Source organism: Sarcophilus harrisii, chromosome 4, assembly GCF_902635505.1.
Source record: "Sarcophilus harrisii chromosome 4, mSarHar1.11, whole genome shotgun sequence".
NCBI classification, from domain to species: Eukaryota; Metazoa; Chordata; class Mammalia; order Dasyuromorphia; family Dasyuridae; genus Sarcophilus; species Sarcophilus harrisii.
The window spans coordinates 275,995,135-276,001,174 of record NC_045429.1 but is presented as its reverse complement, the minus strand read 5'-3'; the positions used below and the strand labels follow the sequence as shown (position 1 = coordinate 276,001,174).

The 6,040-nt window shown below is 37.1% G+C and overlaps 1 long non-coding RNA gene across 1 annotated transcript; it reads right to left on the bottom strand.

Annotated features, from left to right (window-relative positions):
• On the bottom strand, window positions 1-5,111 carry LOC116423199. The gene is made up of 3 exons (XR_004233699.1): window positions 4,478-5,111; window positions 4,119-4,194; window positions 1-644 (listed from the first exon to the last, which is right to left on the bottom strand). It is a non-coding gene; the product is annotated as an uncharacterized LOC116423199 (long non-coding RNA).
• Between the last annotated feature and the right edge of the window lie 929 nt (window positions 5,112-6,040).

Here is a 6,040-nt window from a genome sequence, read left to right as displayed (position 1 = left end):
TCCCCTCCTTTCCCCCACCCCTTCCCTAGATGGCAAGTAATCCAATACATGTTAAGTATGTTAAAATATGTAATACAATCATTTCTGTGTTTGTAGTGAGTATAATAGGTGAAAACTTCTCAGAGACACTAGGATAAATTTGTTCAAATGCTAGGTCTCAATTTCATTTACCAAAATTTAACTGATTTAGAAACAGGAACTCCAAGTCTCCCTCCTTGAGTACCATTGTAAGAGTTTGCTACATCAGCAGGCGTTACACCAAATAAAGTTATGAATGCTTTTATGATTTTGAATTGATTAATTTCTGTTTCTTTATTCTTTGTGTCTGGGATAGTCTAGATTGTGAGTCTGCCTCCAGGTAACTGGGATTGGTGGGTGGGGAATCTCCAAGTTAAGAACTGTAAAATTTGGTCTTCTCCTTCTGTAACCCTCCTCTCCTTTGCCTGACTGCTTGTTGGGAAGAAGATGTCCTTTCTCATGAAATGGTAATAAAATTCCTTTCTACATTCACCTTAATAAATCTCCTTGATTATTTGAGTCAGTGGTCTTTGTCCCACACAGTTGGGGCTGCCTCTGGAATCTTGAAGTCTACCTGGGAGAAGAGCTTTCTCTCCAAAACTGGAGGTGGCTTCTCTCCTGGTGTGCTAAACAGCCAGAGAAGGATAAACTCGGTGAAGCAGAAATGAAACAGGAAGACTCTGATTATCCAAAATCCCTGGCCAGGTGAATGGAGCAGTCATACAAGATATATACACTATAACCCACAGGTGAGCTGAAGAGGGCCTTGGGATCATTAGAGAGAGCAAATTAGCAGAAAGGGACAGAGCCTAGTAAGCTAGGCTGAATGGGAGCCCTGGGATCACTAGAATCCTTCCCAGATTAAATCAAGAGTCTAAACTTGTGATACCAGTAGACAGCCCCTTGGGGAATAAAATCTTAAGAATTGGGAGAAAACCCCCGAAAAATAAAAGGAGAGATCAAAGAAAAATGATAAAATATTGTTATTCTGTATGGGGAGGATGTCTCAGGGCTATTTGGGTGTCAGACTTAAAGCTTTATGTAAAAGCTGGAATAGGGAATGTCTATGTGTCTGTGGATATCTGCTTTGCACTGTGTTCTGTGTTAAAAGTTAACAACTTTGTGAAAAATAAGCATTCAGCTTCTATGTTGCTGGCTTGGAGAAATATCTAGCCAAATTGCTGGAATTTATTCAGAGTAATAATTCTTTCAGAGTTTCTCAATCATCATCTGCTTCTACCTTGAAACTTAACTCTTTCCTGGCTTACAAAAGAGAAGAGGTTTGTGTGAATTAGGAAAACAACTAAAAAATTCTGCTTGAATGGTACATATAGATAGATTTTAGGGAATCTTAAACTTAATTGATTGTGATACAGATTGTTTCTGTTCTACTTGAACTGATAAGAAATGGGTTCTTTCCAAGATTGTAGAACCCAGATTTGGTTTGTTACCTAAAAATCTGAATGTTATTAAAATATAAATGGAAAAACTAACAGGAAGTGAAAAATGCGTTAAAGAACCTGTTATTATCAACTTTACTAACTCAGTAAATGTAATTTAGGAGATTTGATATTTCCATCCATGCTTGTGAGTTAAGAGGAAATTACAGCTGACCATTTGGCTATTATGAAAATTCTAAGATTGTTCATTATGTTAAAACTTACAATTGGTAATTACTGTGTATGTAGAACAAGAGTAAAAAGGAGGAGATTTAGTAGTTAATGGAGCAGCAGGAGTTTCAGAAATTGTTGGAAGTAAAGGAAAAGATTTCTGTGTACCTATTATAGAAGTCACTGCTGTATATGGGAAAAAAATTAAATGATAGATGTAAATCCCAGAGATGGGGAATAACTTGTCAGACAGAAATAAAATTATACAAATGGTATTGGAATTAAAGGTGTTGAACCATCAGGTGGATTTAAAATGCACCCTCTTTTGGTAGAATATGAATGGCAGAATTAGGGGAGGTTTAAAAATTTCCCCACTTAAAATCAATCTGAAAAATCCAGAGGATGTGGTGTGTCTGTTAAATAATACCCTATATCATTGGGAAGGAAAAATAAGATTGCAATCAGTAATAAAGGGATTTATGAAAGATGGACTATTAAAACTTTGTATGTTCCTTTTTCAATATCCCTCTTTTGCCCCTTGAGAAATCAGATGAGACTTATGGTTTAATATAAGATCTTGGGGGCAGTAAACAAGTAAGTGGCATGTTCTCTGAGCTCTCCTACTTTGAGAGGTTAGTAGAATAACACTGGAACAAATTATACTTAAATATGGATTGCTAGGGACTATTGAATTCTGATAATGGAACATACTTTACTTCAAAGGTTTTATAAGAAATAAGGGAAGAGGAGCTGTAAATTGAGTACATCTGCCCTGATCAGGGAAAGTAAAAAGAATGAATCATGTTTTAAAGAAACAAATTACTAAATTTATGTTAGATACTAACTTGCTTTGGACCAAATGTTTTCCTATTGCTTTGCTACAAGAATTAGAACCATCCCCAGAAGAGATCTGGGGCTTTCCTCATATGAAATGGAGGGGAAAGGAAATACTCTCCCTTGAAACAAATAAAGTTTTAAAGATAGATACTGGCAGTGTCCTTATCCTTTTCAGCCCTTGGGAAACAAGAACTCCTAGCCCAGACAATACCTTTGGAGTTTGTAATTCCAGGAGACTGAGTGCCTTTTGAATCCTGGAAGTCTCAAAGTAAGAAGGATCTTATCAGATATTACTTATGACTGAGACTGTTTTTTATATCCTAAAGGAGGTAAGTGAGTATTTGGCCTAGTCATTTATCTGTTGCTAGGTTCATATGTCTGTTTTCTTTAGCATTTTTGTTGTTGAATTTTGTGATTGGCATCTTTATTTGTGAAAGGTTATCTACTCCAAATACTAGAGACATATTATATATATATATATACACACACATATATATATGGCACTGCTAACTAGGTTCAGGACAGGAGCTGGGGTTATAGAACTCCAATTAATAAGAAGGAGGAGTATATGGAAAGTTTAGCCTTTCTTCTTGATGTATGAAAATGGATGATAATGGTAAATTGGTAAAGAAGATAGTTAGTGGCATTAGGAAGTTAGCCTGTTTAAATCTGGACTCTGCCCTTTAACAACTCATGGTAGTCTTGGTTGGGGGAGCTGGTGGAAGCAAATTTTATGCTATTTCCTTATATCATTCAGTGGGGTTCTCCTACTCCCAATCTTTATTCCATGCATGATGCATCATCCAAGATGATTAGAATGGAGGCCAGGCTGGAGCTCAGGTTAATGGTTCATAGAGGTCAAAAGTGGGCCCTTATTGATGTGGAAGAACCCTGATGAGAAGGAGATGGATAATGAAGATATAAGCAATGGTTTGAGAAGTCTTTAAAGAGCTAAAATACAAGAAGAGGATTGAATGTAATAGGTGAAGACTTCTCAGAATCACTAGGATAAATTGGTTCAAACTCTAAGCCTGTTTGATATATCAAAAATCACCTGACTTAAAAACAAGAACTCCAAGTCTTCTTCCTTGAATTGTAAGTCTTTGCCACATCAGCAGGAGCTACACCAAATAAAATTATGAATGCTTTTATGATTTTGTTTTGGTTAATTTCTGTTTCCATATTTTTTGAATCTGGGATAGTCGAGATTGTGAGTTTTCCTCCAGGTCACTGGGTTTGGAGATCAGTGATGGGTGGGGGATGTCTGAGTTAGTGGTATACAATTTGGTGTTTTCCTTCTGTAATTTGCCTCTTCTTGCCTAACTGATTGTTGGGAGGAAGATGCCCTTTCTTGTGAGATGGTAATAGAATTCCTGTCTGCTTTCACCCTTGAAAAATCTCCTTGACTATTTGAGTCCTTTCATGATGCAAAAGCAATTGTATTCAGTAGCTATTAATCTGGTAACATGGAGATATTCTGCTCTTGGAAAGACCTTCTCCCCTTGGGTTGAACTACAAATTGTGTGGCTGGATTTGAAAGAGCCTTGAGGGATGGGGTGGAGAGGTCTTCACTAATTGCTGCAGTGGCCATGGATCTGGCCAAGTGTTCTAGGGCTAGAAAGAACAGGATTGGATAATCAAAGGTACACTCACCTTTGGGTCAGGACCAGTGGAGAAATTTTGTCCCTGCCATGCATTACATGGGGTTGTTTGTGGAGCATGTTGGCACCTACAAGAGTCATGAAATGCTTACTCATGAATCAAACTATCAGGTTGGAGCTGTTATAACAACAGCCGAGGACACTTCTCAAAAGTGGGATTGTGGCCAATTTGGGTGTCGGGATGGTGATATCATGTTGGGCAGGATGCAGGACTATAGGTTTCCCTCTAATGAAGGATGAAATAGATTGCTATTCCTGCCCAGCTGGACTCTTTGTGCCTGTTTAGAGTATCCATGCAACCCAAATGACCCTCAATTTATCCCCTGCTGGCAAAATGGCCCACTTACTCACCTCAGAAAAAGAGATTTTATCCTTCTAGTCAGCATATGTTATGAACCTGACTGCCCAGGTCAAGGATACATCCTCACAACAGTCATGTCTGTGATGAATCAATGTCACCCTAGGAAGAAAAATTACTCTCTGGTTTAGTGATATCTTTTGAATCCAATCTCCAGGAAGATGTATCTGATCAGAATGAACTGCTTTCAGACATAGTTCTGCCTTTCATTATTTCTTCCCAAAATAGTTGCTTAGGCCTTAAAATCTTTAATCCCATTAATGGACTCCATATTGTTCTGAAAAATTAGGTCAGGTCCCCATCAATTCCCAGACTTCCTTTTCTCTAGGATGATTTGAACAATTCCTTCCTAGAAAAGACCAAAGAGTGGTATTGTTAATAGTGCCTTTCTTTCTGTTATAACAGTATGGGAGAAGTGAAACTGTCGTTATATAACTGTGTTAAATGTATATTACTTGGGAAAAATTGATCTCCTAGACTGACTTGGTGATAATTCTGAGTCAGTATATCAAGGGGAGGGAGAATCCTAATTTAGCTATGGTGGAGACTGATGGTAGCTCCTCTTCAGAGGCCTCTAGGAAACAAAAATTTGGTATCATCCCCTGGTGTGATTCCCAGGAAATGGAAGATTTGGAAGACAAAGGTGGAACAAGTAGTAATGTCTCAGAATTAGTTTAAATCATGGGACTTGTTTGTTGCATGAAGGACACTTTTGACCTCTTAGGCACTTTGCTACAGATGACCCTGATGAAAATAGATAGAAAAATGAGTGTGTTAGAAATATCACCATCCATGCTATGGCCTTGTTTCTGGTGTTGCAACTCCTTATCATTACCCATCAAGAACTTAAAACATTTGACATCACTTAACCTATCAGACAGATCAGATCATTGAGACTAAGGGTTCAAATGTCCCTGAGGAAGCCTGATGGGAAGGAATTATCATGGTACCTCTACAAACTGGAGCAAGGATGTGCTGTTTGACCTGTTTCCCAAGAGAGCTAATTATTAAATTTTTAGCAAGTATTTACACTTCAGAAATGAGTAAATGTCACAAATCAGAACTTGATTTATTGTTCTGATGATTATCAAGATTTAAAGTTATGAAGAAAATAGTAATAATGCAGATTAAATTTAAAAGTTTTAAAATTTTAAGTTCTTAAAAATTTAAAAATTTGCTGTTCGTCTTCTGAGAGCTGTTTGATAAACATTTACTAGCATATGGGAGGCTTAAGTATTAGCTTTCCAACTGTCTATATAAGTAATAATAACTTATTGGAGTCTGTTCTAATCAGTCTATGATAATTTAATACATATATAGGTATATATATATATATGATTTCTATCTTGCCCTTTATCTCCTCCAATATTGGATAGTATCTAAGTTCTGTGAAATGTGTTGTTGTTTGTCCTTCATTTTCAAAGAGGACAAATGACTTTTGGATTTAAATGAGGCAGAGTTACATAAAGATCAACCTCTCTCTCTCTTCCTGAATCCACTGTCAAGACAAAAGTCAAGATTTTGACATCAAATGCTACCCCCCCCATTTTTTTACA